The 13,563-nt window shown below is 39.7% G+C and overlaps 1 pseudogene; it reads right to left on the reverse strand.

Annotated features, from left to right (window-relative positions):
- Positions 1 to 3,710: 3,710 nt before the first annotated feature.
- LOC120585045 (monocarboxylate transporter 1-like) lies at positions 3,711 to 13,221 on the reverse strand (annotated as a pseudogene).
- Between the last annotated feature and the right edge of the window lie 342 nt (positions 13,222 to 13,563).

A 13,563-nucleotide genomic window follows, 5' to 3' on the forward strand; every position in this document is an offset into this window, starting at 1 on the left:
CACTAAAAATAGACAGATGACAAGCACATGAAAAAATGGATAACAACATGAGCGTTCAGGGAAATGTCACACAGTACACACCTACTAAAGGTACACACTACACACCTACTAAAACAATGCCCAGTACGGATGCTCCTTGACTTACGATGGGGTTACATGCTGACGAACCCATGGTGTGCTGAAAATATCCTGTCGAAAATGCATTTCATACACCTAACCTACTGAGCATCATAGCTGAGCCCACCTGAAAGCTGAGAACGCTGACATTAGCCTGCAGTTGGGAAAATCATCTTGCTGCCACCACCCAGCATCACGAGGGTGTCGTACGGTGTATTGCTAGCTCGGGAAAAGATCAAAATTCAAAATTTGGAGTACGGTTTTTACCGAATATCTTTTGTACTGTTGTAAAGTCGGAAATTCATTAGGTTGAACCATCGTAAGTTGGGGATCGTCGGTACCGACAAGGATGCAGAAGAACTCGAATCCTCATAAACTAGTGGGATTGCGAAATGGTATTGCCACTTAGAAAATAGTTTGGCAGTTTCTTACACGGTTGAACGTGCACTCGCCATATGACCCAGCAATCCCAATATCCTAGGCATTTTCCCCAGAGAAATGAAAGCATATGTCGACACAGACTTCTATTTGAATGTTTATAGCAGCTTTATTCATCATAGCCAAAAAGTGAAAGCAACTCGATATCCACCTGGTGGACGGATATGCAAATCATGGTCATCCACACAAAGAAAAAAAAACTACTGCTCAGTGCAACAACCTGGATGGAATCATAAAACATTATGCTGTGTGAAAGAAGCCAGACACGGAAGGCTACTCTCAATTGTTTTTACTCGACACATTTATGACACCAAATGTGTGGGGTTTATCCACACCAACAACACTTCTCCAAGTTGCCAGACACCAACTGGGTGTCCTACAGTTCAATTCAATTCTGACATTACATATCTGGAGTTAGCGTTAGATTCCACAGGTTTAAAGTCTCAGTCCCAAAGACTCCGCTCACTTTGATGCCCAGGCCAGTGAAGCCCCAGGTTGCCACCTGTACTTCTGAGCACTCGGCTATAAATTGGGAGTTCCCACGAGTCCCTTCTCAGGTCTGCTAATTTGCTAGACTGGATCACAGAACTCAGGGAAAGAATTTGCTAATGTCTACAGGTTTATTATAAAGGATGCGATTCAGGAACAGCCAGGTAGAAGACATACGTTGGCGGCATGGGGCAAAGCATGGTGGGGAGGGGCGCTCTGGAGCATCCGCGCTCTCTCTGAGCACAGCCTCCTCCCCGCACCTCAGTGTATTCACCAACCAGGAAGCTCTCTGAACCTTTAGTTTAGGGGTACCTATGGAGGTTTCATTACGCAGGCGCGATTAAAACACTGGCTGTTAGTGATTGAACACGACTTCCAAGCCCCTCCCCTGAGGCCAAGGGGTAGGCCTGAAAGTTCCAATTGTCTAATCATGCCTTGGTCCTTCTGGAGACCAGTCCCCATCCTGAAGCTATCTAAGGGACCCCAGCCAGCAGTCATCCCATTAGTGTGCAAAAGATACGCTTATCACTTAAGAGATTCTAAGGGTTTAGGTGCTATGTTCCAGGAAGCAGGGACAAAGACAATATGTGTGTGTGTGTGTGTGTGTGTGTGTGTGTGTGTGTGTGTGTGTGTCATTTATTATACACAACACACATACATATATTATTATATATATATATATATATATATATATATATGTATTTTTTTTTTGGACAAATATATATTTTTTATTATGCCACAGCTGCATACTATGTGATTCCGTTTATTCCATTCTGGAAAAAGCAAAACTATAGGGATGGAAATCAGATCAGTGGCTCCCAGGGGCTATAGTTAAGAGCAGGGGATTGACTGCAAAGGCGCAGGAGAGGACCGTCTCTGCTGTTTGAACCGTTCTACATGGGGTGGTAGTTATCTGACTCAACATCTTTGTCAAAACTTATCACATTTTACTCATATAAAATGCTCTGACATCAGCATTTTCCAAAGAGCGGTCCTGTGAACACTCGTCTTATGCTAAAACATCATCCAACAGCAATACCTGTGCCATCCTGAGCGCTTAATCCCCACAACAGGCAGATTCCATCATCACCCCCATCATGTAATGTGAAAGCTCAAGTACGCAGACCTTAAGTAACTCGTCCAAGGTCAAGAAGCCAGTAAGTGAAATAGTTAAAATATAATATATAATAATAAGTGAAATAGGTTGAATGTGAAAGCTTGACTCTGAAGCCTGCTCCCTTAACCACTGTGCTACACAGGGGACCTCCCTAATGTTTCCGAAGTCAATTAAATTTGGGAAATGGCATATCCTGCTCTTTTCTATTAAAGACTTTATGAAATCTGGTAAGAAAGAAACACATCTTGGTGTTTCTAAACTTTTCTTTGGCCATGAAATCCTTGTTATAGTAACATTTATTAGCATCTCATCAAATCGGTTTCTTAAGGAATAAACTGGAAAACCCTACTCTACACCTATGAAGGACTTAATGTAACCAATTCAAATATGACTCCATGTGGTTTTCTAATTCGGGGCATCTTTCACTCAGCAGTGTTTACTGGGCCTCTACAAACAGCAGACACCCTGAGGAGAAGGGTGAACAAAGCAGACAATACCTACAGTTTCGTGGAGAAAAGAGATGTTCATCAAATAATTACACAAACTGTGACAAGTGCCACAAGGAAGATTCGAAAGCAGAAAATAGGGGATTGGGACCAGTAAGTAGGTTCAGGAAGACGTCTCTTAAAGAGTAAGTAAGCCAAGACTTACAAGAGGATAGGAGTTTTCTGGGGGGAAAAGGATGGGAAAAGGATCCGGGCAGAGAACAGCCAGTGCCAAGGCCGGTGGAGGGAGGAAGCGCGGGGTGAGAAAGGGGAAGGGAGGAGAGTCCGGTTGCTGGAACAGCAAGCACCAGGCGAGCGGGAGGAAATGAGGCTGGAGAGAAAGGTGGGCCGGGCAATGAGGGGCTCTGTAGGCCATGTTAGGGAATTTTATCTTCACCCTAAGAATAAGGGGAAGCAACTGGCGTGTTTTAAGAACATTCTAAGAGTTCTGAACTAGAGAGTTCTAAGAAGCTTAAACAACAGCTAGAGGGAATGTGGGAAAAGCTAGAAGTCTCCTGTTAGGAACAGCCCAGATAGAAGACAGGGATTTGGAGAAGGTTGGTAGTTGTGATGGAGAAAAATGGACAGACTGGAAAGAGATTTAGGAGGTGAAAACTGACAGGACTTGGAATTTCTTGGGTATAGGGGGCAGAGAGGGTGAAATAGTTTTCAGAAGTCAGTAGTGTTTCTCCTTTTATGTATCATTCCTTCCTTTATAGTGCATAATATCAGAAGCATGAGTCACATCCAGAGGAAGTCCAAATTATTATTGTATTGTGTATTAATACTTTTAAAACATAAACAATTTTGTATTCTTAAGAGGATAATCCATTAATTTTTATGGTCATTTACTAGCTGTGTGACCTTGGACAAGTTATTTCACTTTGAGATGGCTCTGTTTATTTATAAAGTGGGGACAATAACGGTCCTACCTCACAGACTTGTTAAGACATGGCAGGACATGTAAAATCCTCAGGACAGTCCCTGGCACACTGTGAGTCCTCACCTGGTAGCTATTGTTATTATTTTAAATATTACTACTGAGAAAAATTGCACGATTAAAATGAAATCACAGTATTTTAAAGGTGGAATATAAAATATTTTTTTACAATAAACGTGTTAGTTTTATGATCAGAAGAAAAATTATTTTAATAAGGTAATTGTTTTGATCCCCCTTTCAGCGTGATGGTTTGGTTTGGTTCCATTCAGCTGTGTACCTGCGCAATCGTGCTGTGCCGCACTGTGCCAGCGCCGACGGTACAGAAATGAGAGGCTTGCTCTCGCCATCAGGAGGCTCACTGACCTCTGCTTCCTGTCACCTTCCCAATCTTCTGTGCCTGTTTTATGTTAATAGAACCATGGATAGGGAGATATATTATACCTGAAAATGGTGGCCCCAGGAGGACAGGACAGCATGGCACGATGATCACTAATCCCGCAGCGCTAGAGAATTTCTGGGGTCCAATGAGGTCCATCAGTGTTTCAAACAATACCGAGCCGAGCCAACCAAATGCAAATCCAAGGAATCTCACGTAAATACAGAAACACAACATAGCTGGAGGACAAAGGTGCTAGCAGATGACGCACTCCATTTGCAATAACAGAAGCAGGAGAGAAATACTGAATTTGAGGTCTTATCCACTTTGTGTTGGCTACGAGGCCCATAGAGGGTCTGGCGACCATGTCAACAAAAGCCAGAATGGAAAGAAGGAAGGCAGCCCTCTCACTAGAGTAATGCTGACTCTTGGCGTAACTACTAAGAAAGACCAATGGTGTAGCCAGCTCAAATGACATTACCACATTCCCAGAGAGGTACAGCAAAAAGCCTCTGTGGGTGAACAGGAAAAAGTCCAGTAGTTTGTCAACTCTTTGCAAAACTGACTGTTTCTCCTCTTTGGCGTTTCTGCCATTAAATTCTGTATCCGCATCACCTGCATCTTTTTTTTGCATCAGCTTTTCCAGCTTCTTGAAGGGTTTCCTTAGACCTGTCTTTCTCTGCATTGGATGGCGAGGGCTCTGTCGGTCACAACAGGGCTCCAGCCACACAGCAGTTTAGTGGGATCCCTCCAAGAATTAGGAAGCTTCCTCTCCAGCCAAAAGTATCAAAGAGAGCCTGATTGAGGGGGGCCAGGGTAGAGAGGAACACAGGGCTGCCTGCCATGGCCAGTCCATTGGCCAATGGCCACCTCTTATGGAAATACTTGCCAATCGTGGTCAGAGTTGGATTCAAGTTGAAGGCAAGCCCAAGACCTAAGGAGGAGGAGAAAAAAGAATCACATACTGTAATAAATGTCAGAAAGATATTTGTTATTAATTAACTAGACCAAGAAACTGAACAGAAAGAGGTCAAAATCATTATCATGAGAGAGACTATTATAACTAGTAGATCATTAAGTGGACTGTTATCAAATAATTATAGACAAAGTCTCTTCATGCAACAAATACTAGATTTATAATGTAACAAAATAATTCTCTTTAGCAACCGAAAGAATAATAAATATACGGCCCTTTGTTTAATTTCATAATTTTAGCTTTCCTAAGGAATGGGGAATTGAAAACAAAAAAGTTAAGAGGAAAATTATTATAAATTCAGAAAGCAAGATGGGGTAGAGGGGTAGAGGGAGGGAAAAGGAGAGAGGAAAAATATTTTTGGACAGTAAAACACAACACTGTCAAGGTGCCAACACTACCTCAGAAAATCCATTAATTTAATGCAATTTTTATGAAAATATCAATATTTTATCTTTCAAATGAGATAAAATGACTCTAAAATATACCTGGAGCACAAATAAATATATGAGAAATATTTGAAAAGGATAAACAATTGGGGGAACCAACCCTAATAGATATACAAATATATTGTACGACTACAGTAATTAGAACACACTGGCACTTATTCAACAATAGAAAACCCGATCTACGAAAGTGGGCAGAAAGTCCAGAAACAGAACCAAAAGATACATTTAAATTAATACAGAAGGAATGGATTTTTCAATCAATGGGGCTGGACAAGTAATCGTCCCAATAACCTCCCAAGTGGTCTGCCGTTCTCGCTCCCCTATTAGGTAAACCAGATTAAGACACTTCTCAGCTCAGTCTCTCTAGTGACTGCCCATCCATAGCGTCTCACTCTGGGTAAGGAAGGCCCCTGGTTTGGCCCCTGCTGTCACCGCGGTCTGTTCTCACATGTGCTATGTCACTGTTCTAGATTTTCATGAAACTGGCTTCTCGTTCTCACTCAGATTCCAACTCGAAATCATGACTCGGAGAGGACTTCTCTCCGGGGACCATCTGTCCTTCTCTGTCAAAATTCTCTGTTTTAAGTCTTTGCAAAGCACTCATTACTACCTGATATTTTTCTGATTTATTCATTTGTTTGTCGGTCTGTTTGTCTGCTTCCCTCCACGAAACAGCAGGAATCTTGCCTATCTGTGAACCCTACCCCCACAGAGCTTGGAACAGTGCCTGGCATATTGTCGGGGCCCAATAAATATTTGCCGAATGAATTAATAAATAAAATAATGAACAGGCTGAATAACCATTTGAGGACAAATAAAAGCTCTATTCTTTATTCAGATATTCTAGATGGATTAAAATATTGAAATGTTTAAAAATTTAATTAATGTAGTCAAAGTACAGATCCAAAAACATAATCCCTGTTACTAGAATCATCTCAGATCCTCAGATCCTGCAGGTGGGACTGTAAATGATTATCACTTTTCTAAAAGAGTATTTGGCCTATCGTATTAAAAACCTTTTTCTCCCAGTAATTCTACGTCTACAAATTTATCCTAAGGAAATTATCATTTTCACAAAGTTGTATACAGAAACATTATCACACAAATACTGTTAATTAATAGTGAAAAATATAAACCTAAATGTCCTTCAACTAGAGAATGGTGAAATAAACTAAGGTATATCCATCTAACAGAAAAATAACATCTGCTAAAGTACAGCTACTAATATTGGAAACTATGCACATGACGTATTGTTACGTGAAAAAACAACTGGTTATAAGAATTATACTTAATCTTATTCCTGTTTTGCTTTAAAAAATTATATGTGTGTATAGAGAAAAATTGGTGGATAAAGCATCCAAATATTAATGGTGGTTTTCTCTGAAGAGCTATAAATGACCTATATTCTCTATACTTAGTTTCATTTTCTTAATTTAGCTATTAGAAAGTGGGGTTTTCTTGGTGTGCCCTTTATCCCCTGAAAATGTATCTGGTTTCTCTACCAGAAAATTCCTGCTTTGTATCTGATGTTCTCTCTTACTCTAATTTCAGCCAATTTCTTCTTGGGAGGAAGGGGTAATGAGTGGAGAAGAGCTGATGACCACTCTTTCAACAACTTGCCACACAACATTTACTTATCACCATTATCTTTCTTAAGATAAAAAAAAAAGAAAAAGAAAAAGAAAACAAAACACTTGGTTCATTTCATTGAATAAAAAATAATCACCCATTAAGTCCCAGAACTTTCTTGAAAGACTTGTTTTTCTGGTACTATTAAACTAACATATCTATAGCTCTTAAAAATAGCAACCCTGTAATTTTTCTAATGAAGAACTTTCATTTCTCAAAAGAACTGGCAGACGAATGCTACAAATAGTCTACAAAAAATTAGTTATTTGAAAATGAGATTAAATGACTCAAAATAGCAACTCACCTGCAATGACTCCAATACACAAGTAAAGTTCCTGTACACTGTTACAGAAAGAAGCTGCAATCAAGCCACCGTTGATAAGCAGCCACCAACAATCGTTACGGGACGACTGCCGTATTTATTCTCCAGGACACTGCTGATAGGACCTAAAGGAGAATAAACAGCTTAATAATATAGACGAGGAGAAGCCCACCCCGCCCCCACACAGCCACACCCACACCCACAGGAGACATTACTGACATGAAAGGATGCCATGGCATAAATCTTTGACTCCACAAAATGAACAGACAAAACAGAAGGCAATGGTAGGGAATATTGCTTTCTCTCTATTTTTCTGAGTCACAGGTTTGTGTCATGGAAAAAAATTTTGCATTGATTGTGTATCTTCTATATACCTACAACACATCGGATGGATTTAACTAATGTATTAAAGACCTTTATTTCTTTTAAGGGAGAATAGACTGCAAATACCCCGATTATAAGTGTTTACAGGATTCTTCATGTATATAGAATATTATCAACATATATGTAGCAAGTTTGCAGTTTCTAATTTTTTTAGATGGTCATCTGGAGTGAACAGAAATGAGTATAGTGAGATGTATGCACAAATATGATCAAACTTCTGACTTGAGAGCATATTTACAAACTAGCTAAAATGTATTTTGTTTCTCATTTAAAAACGCAAAAAAAACCAAAACAGAACTACAAAACAAGAACGCTTACCATCACCACTTTTCTTCAGCATTATACTGGAGGTCCGAGCCGGTGCAGTAAGATGGGGGGAAAAGGTGTACGGAAAGGAAGGAACCAAAGATCAGTGTTTGCAGAAGATTCGTTTGTCTATCTAAATATTTTGAAAAAAATCTACCAATCACCTGTTGGAAATAGCAAGAGTTTAGCAATTTGGCACACAACCTTACAGGATATAGGATTAGAATACAAACATCAACTTTCTTTCCGTACACCAGCAGCCAACGCCAAACACATTTTTAAAGAAAGTTATCCTTTGTGACGACACCTGTTTTATATTATAACTAACCTTAGAGAGCGCAGTTGCTATAAAGCCTTTATTGTGAAAGGGAATGAAAAATATGACTCTAATCACATAGCTTCAGGATCTAACATTTTAAATATCTCACTGATAAAAGTCACTAAGAACAAAAAGTACTTAATCCAGAGCTTTTGTCTGCCTATTAAAATTTAATAGAGTGCGATGTCAGGGGTACTCGCCTGCACCATACATGACAGCAAATATGATGGAAGATACTCATGACACTTCACTGGTGCTGGCATTAAATACTACTTCAATTTCTTCGTTAAATACAGAAATAGATTTGCCAAATGCGCAAGAGAAGCCAATGGAAATGAATGCTCCAACAACCACTGCCCACCCCCAGCCTCCATTCGGTGGGGAGCGGGGAAGTGGTGTAAATTCAACTGGACCTTCCTTTGACGATGCCATTGTAAGTAACGAGGAATTCCAAAAATGCAGTTCAAATATCTAAAGGATATGAAATTAAAATAGTACATAATGAGCAGGTCAACAACAAAGCACCCCCATAAAATCCTTTACAATGATATTATAAATAACTGAGATGTTTTTCAGTGTTATTTGTTCTCTGAACAGAGTAGAAAAAGTTTGAGGCATAGTATAACCCCCAATTTTTATAGGCTTAAAGTTAAAAACTCACCACTACTTAAACTGTGCATCGAAATCCTTTTCAATAAACGCGGTATTGTTTCTTCAAATCCCCGGCTGAATGTGGGGACTAAAGTTAGCTTTCCTTTGCTATTTGTCCCAGACTTATCTCCCAATTACCAGCTCAGTTATGCAAGGCACAGCACAGAGTAAATGCAATTCAAACATTTGAGTGACAAGTTGGCAAGAGACTTAAAGAAAAAGAAAATGCTTTTGGTTCCTGTAACTGAGAAATCTAAGGTGGGAGTCGGGGGGTTCTGATTTAGACATAGTCTGATGCAAAGACCGAATGATGTGGTCTGGGATAAATATTTCCCTATTTGTAGTTCTACTTTTCTTCTGTGTTGGTTTCACTTACAGGCGAGGTCCCTCGACTCATTAAGGCAAAAAGACTGCCAGTAACTCCAAGCCTGCACACTCTCCACAAGATTCCCAGCTTCTTTCCAGGCAACGGAATTCCCAGAATGTTCACTCTGGCAACATAACTAAGTACTTGGTCAGTCAAGGGTAATCACTGTGTGAGCCCTGATTGGCTGGATCTAAGTCACACACCCACTTCTGAAGCCTAGGGTCGAGTCACAGAATGGACAGAATGGAAAGCCAAAGTTTTTAAATGCCACAAAGGCCCTACATAATTTATCCTAATTTCATTTCCTACCTTTGTCCCTCCTGGCTCATACCACTCCAGCTACTCTGGCTTCTTACTATCTCTAAGGATATCAAACACACTTGCCCCTAGGGTTTCTGAATGTATTGTTATCTCCGCCTGCCATTTTACTAACCCAGATGTCACTTCAAGTTTTTGTTCAGATATTCCCATATCAGGGAGGCTCTTCTGGAGTATCCCAGATCAACCCACTTCTTACTCCTTCCTTTGCTTTATTTCTCATTTTAGCTCTTCTCTAAAAGAATAGCTAAAGAACAGCAAACATTCATATAGTGCTTTCTCTGCAGCAGGCATTAGGTTAAGCACTTTACTTGATTAACTACTTTAAGGCTCTCAACGAGCCTATGAAATATTACTATTCCCAGTTTAGTGTTGGGCAAACTGGTGAAGTAATTTGCTCAGGACATGGCATAGCTCGGATTCAAACCTAATCAGATGGCTCCCAAATGTGTGCTCTTCACTGCTAGACTATGTGATGTCTTACTGTCGGTCTCCTCACGTCAAAAAATAAGTTGCATAAAAATGGGGACTTTTTACAATGATATAGCCCTAGCTCTTTGGTAGTTACTCATCGAATATTTGACAAATGAATGAAAGAGGAGGGTGAGCAGGAAGGGAGAATAGATACTCGGCGGGCCTTACACATACACCCCACACACGCTGTCCTAAATTAATACTCTGCGGACTCAGAGCTCATCTGCTCTAGTGGCTTCACGATTATCTTTGTGATGACTCAGTCGCATATTTCCAGCTCAAATCGCTAGCTGGAAATGTGGGGGTCATCCTCCTCTCATGTGCCCTCATACCCCACATCTGACCAATACAGATAGCTCAGAATGGGTCCTCCTCTCTGCCCTCACAGCCACCCCACCTTAGATCGGGTCGCCATCTGCCAGGGGCTAATGCGGCAGCCTCCTAATTAGTTTCCTTACCGCCCCCCTTTCTGTCACCCCTTTTCATCCTCCACAGCTCAAGTGACTGTCTGAAAGTAAAACCTGGTCCTTTTGCTCCTTTTCTTAAAATTCTTCTTTGGCTCCAGATATACCCGCCTCAGAACGATTTCTTAACAAAGCATCCAAAGCCTATTCTAATCTCACCCTTGGTTTCCTACCTCGCCAACTTTTATCTTTTCCTGACTTCCATCAGGCACTGTGTTCCAGCCTTAAAGGAGGACTTGGGGTTCTCCAAAGTGCCATGCCCTCTCCCCTTCGGCCTTGTGTACAATTGTTTCTGTGCCTAGTACTGGCTCTCCTATCACTTGGCTGCTATTAGGCTTTCAGGTCTCATGTTTTCCTGAACTGCCAGGGGTGGTCTTGTGATCATTCTATTGTGTTCAATGATGTATTTCCATCATCTAGAACGGGTTTGGGCAGATAGCAGGCAACTATATTTGTAAAATTAAGTGAAGCCCCATTTTTCTTGGTGAAGAGGTGCCTAAAGTTGTTAAGCAGTAGACCCCCATATCCAAATCTAAGTGAATCTGGTTCCAAAACAGATGTACTTCATTGCACAGATCCTCCTTAGAAAAGGAGAGAGAAAAATCTCTGCGGACTGCTGGGTTAATGCATTATTTGCATTGTAATGCTACTTACATATATATATATATATATTAGATATAGTAATATAAAATAAAATCACTGCAAATGAACATTATAACTTATATAATTTATAATTATAAATCAGTGCCATAAAATCATCTGATCTATATTTGTGTAAACCCATTATTTTCAATATTAAATATGCTTCCATATTCTTCACTAGCCTGCACAATTAAATCCATACCATTTGGTATCTGCATTGATTTCAATCAAATATAAAGTACTTTTCTTTTGAGAGGATGGTCATCTACAATATCCAGAAAATGCTTTATCTATTTTATTTTTTAAATCTATTTTAGACTGTCAATTAGAAACAAACACAAGATATGAAAAGTTCTCCTACAGAACTAGTGATTCCCAATAAACTGAACACATGGACACACATATCTAAGACTTGTATTGTAATCTCATTTAAACACACACATCAAAGCAATACCATCACAAAAAACCTGGGCAAACATTTCAGATTGCTGTTTCTCCAGAAGGATTTGAGACTTCAGCAGTGTTCCTTGAGAGACCCTGGCCATGCCCCAAACTTGCTGAGGGCCTCCTGGCCAGAGAAACAGGACTGAGGTATGACCAGGGCTGGCAAGTTCCCCTAAGCCGTTTGCAGGAGCTCAGACATAATCAGATTGCGTCAAGTCCTCTAAAGTGATTTGGGACAAATGGCCCAGACATCTCCTAACATTTAGAACTTTTCAAGTAGCTGCTCTAGCCCAGAAATTAATGAAATCAAATTCTAACAGGAGAGCATCATCGTTCCAAAGCCTGATAACAATTACGGATTCATCTCCTTCAGAGATTCCTCCCAATTATTTTGACTATTCATCAGAATGGGTAAGATTATGCCATGAAATTATTAGAAATACAATTTTCCACCCATTTCCACTGATTGATGAAGAGGAGGTTAAGTGAAAGTCCTTGCGAAAATATAGACCATACTGTCCATTTCCCCTGCAGAAGGACTGATTGATATAGGAGCCATTTCAAAGTTTCAATGCTACTGGGCCCTGATCTCCCATGGCACGATTCATCCTTGGACTCCGCTGGCATTGGTTGGTTCTGATGCAGGAACTTAGTCCCTAGCCTAGTTTCTGTTTTCACTCTAGAAAAGTGTCACATCTCATAACATCCTTTGCCTGGGGTCTTTTTAGAAAGGGCTATCGAATTAATTTCTTTCATAACTACAGGCTTTTATAATTACATAAAACCATACCATCATTTGAAACTAAAGATTACCTGTCCTAGAGTACTTCACCTACCTAGGCTGAAAGAAGGACCAAAAAAATATTCCCAAGGCTAACTTTTCTATAATTTCCATTTGAATTATAGAAGCTCTAACATCTCAGTTCAAAGGAAATAATCTGGGTTCTAAGATTATGTTAAATAGAAATACTCCAGGCCATGGATTTGACAAGTTTTTCTCTGAATCAAGAGTCAAAAAAAACAAGGTTAATCCATCTCAGAATATTTAACCTTAAATTTACATACTCAATCACAGTAGAGTTGATAATACATTAAGATTCACTTGAGACAGCTACTATAATACCTGCTAGATGCAATTAAATTTTGAAGTTAGCTGTCAGTTATGATTCCTCATGATTTGCTTTTAAAAAGTCATAGTGTTTGGCCACCAAGAACTGTCTAGTCATGGTCCTAACAGTAACATTGTATTGTATTAAAACTTTTATTCCACCGTGTCAAAATTATATGTAAAACTACAAGTGGGTTATTATGGATAAAAAAATTCAAAACCCAGACATAAACTCAATACGATTCTGCCAAATGAATAAATTCCTGTCTTTGTTATTTGAAATTTCTTATTTTGGCATGCTTTATGACCCATTTCCCGTTTCCCCCTGAGAATCTCACTGGCAACACTAGCAGCGGCAGCATTTACCCCGAGATAACTCGCAGCTTACAGTCCTAACCTTACCCCCAAAGTTTGCCACGAAATATCCCGCTTTTATTATTACTTTCACATTGCTCTACTATATCGATAGTCTTTGGAAACAAAAGACATCATTCTATGTATAACATTTACAAAATATAGTAATTCTTGATGGCAAATCGTAGAAAATGTAGCATTCCTATGTCAACATCTGTTACACATTTCTGTTACATTAGGATTAAAGACAAATTCAGTTTAGAAATAACTCCAAGAACAGTTTTTATATTTTCACATTGACAACCAGTCAGATTCGCTTCAGCCTCAAAGAGCCACGTTTATGTAAAATTAACACTGGCAGCGAGTGGCACTTTTTTTCCTAAATGGGAAATGGGCT

Source organism: Pteropus medius, unplaced genomic scaffold (genome assembly GCF_902729225.1).
Source record: "Pteropus medius unplaced genomic scaffold, Ma_sr-lr_union100, whole genome shotgun sequence".
NCBI lineage: Eukaryota > Metazoa > Chordata > Mammalia > Chiroptera > Pteropodidae > Pteropus > Pteropus medius.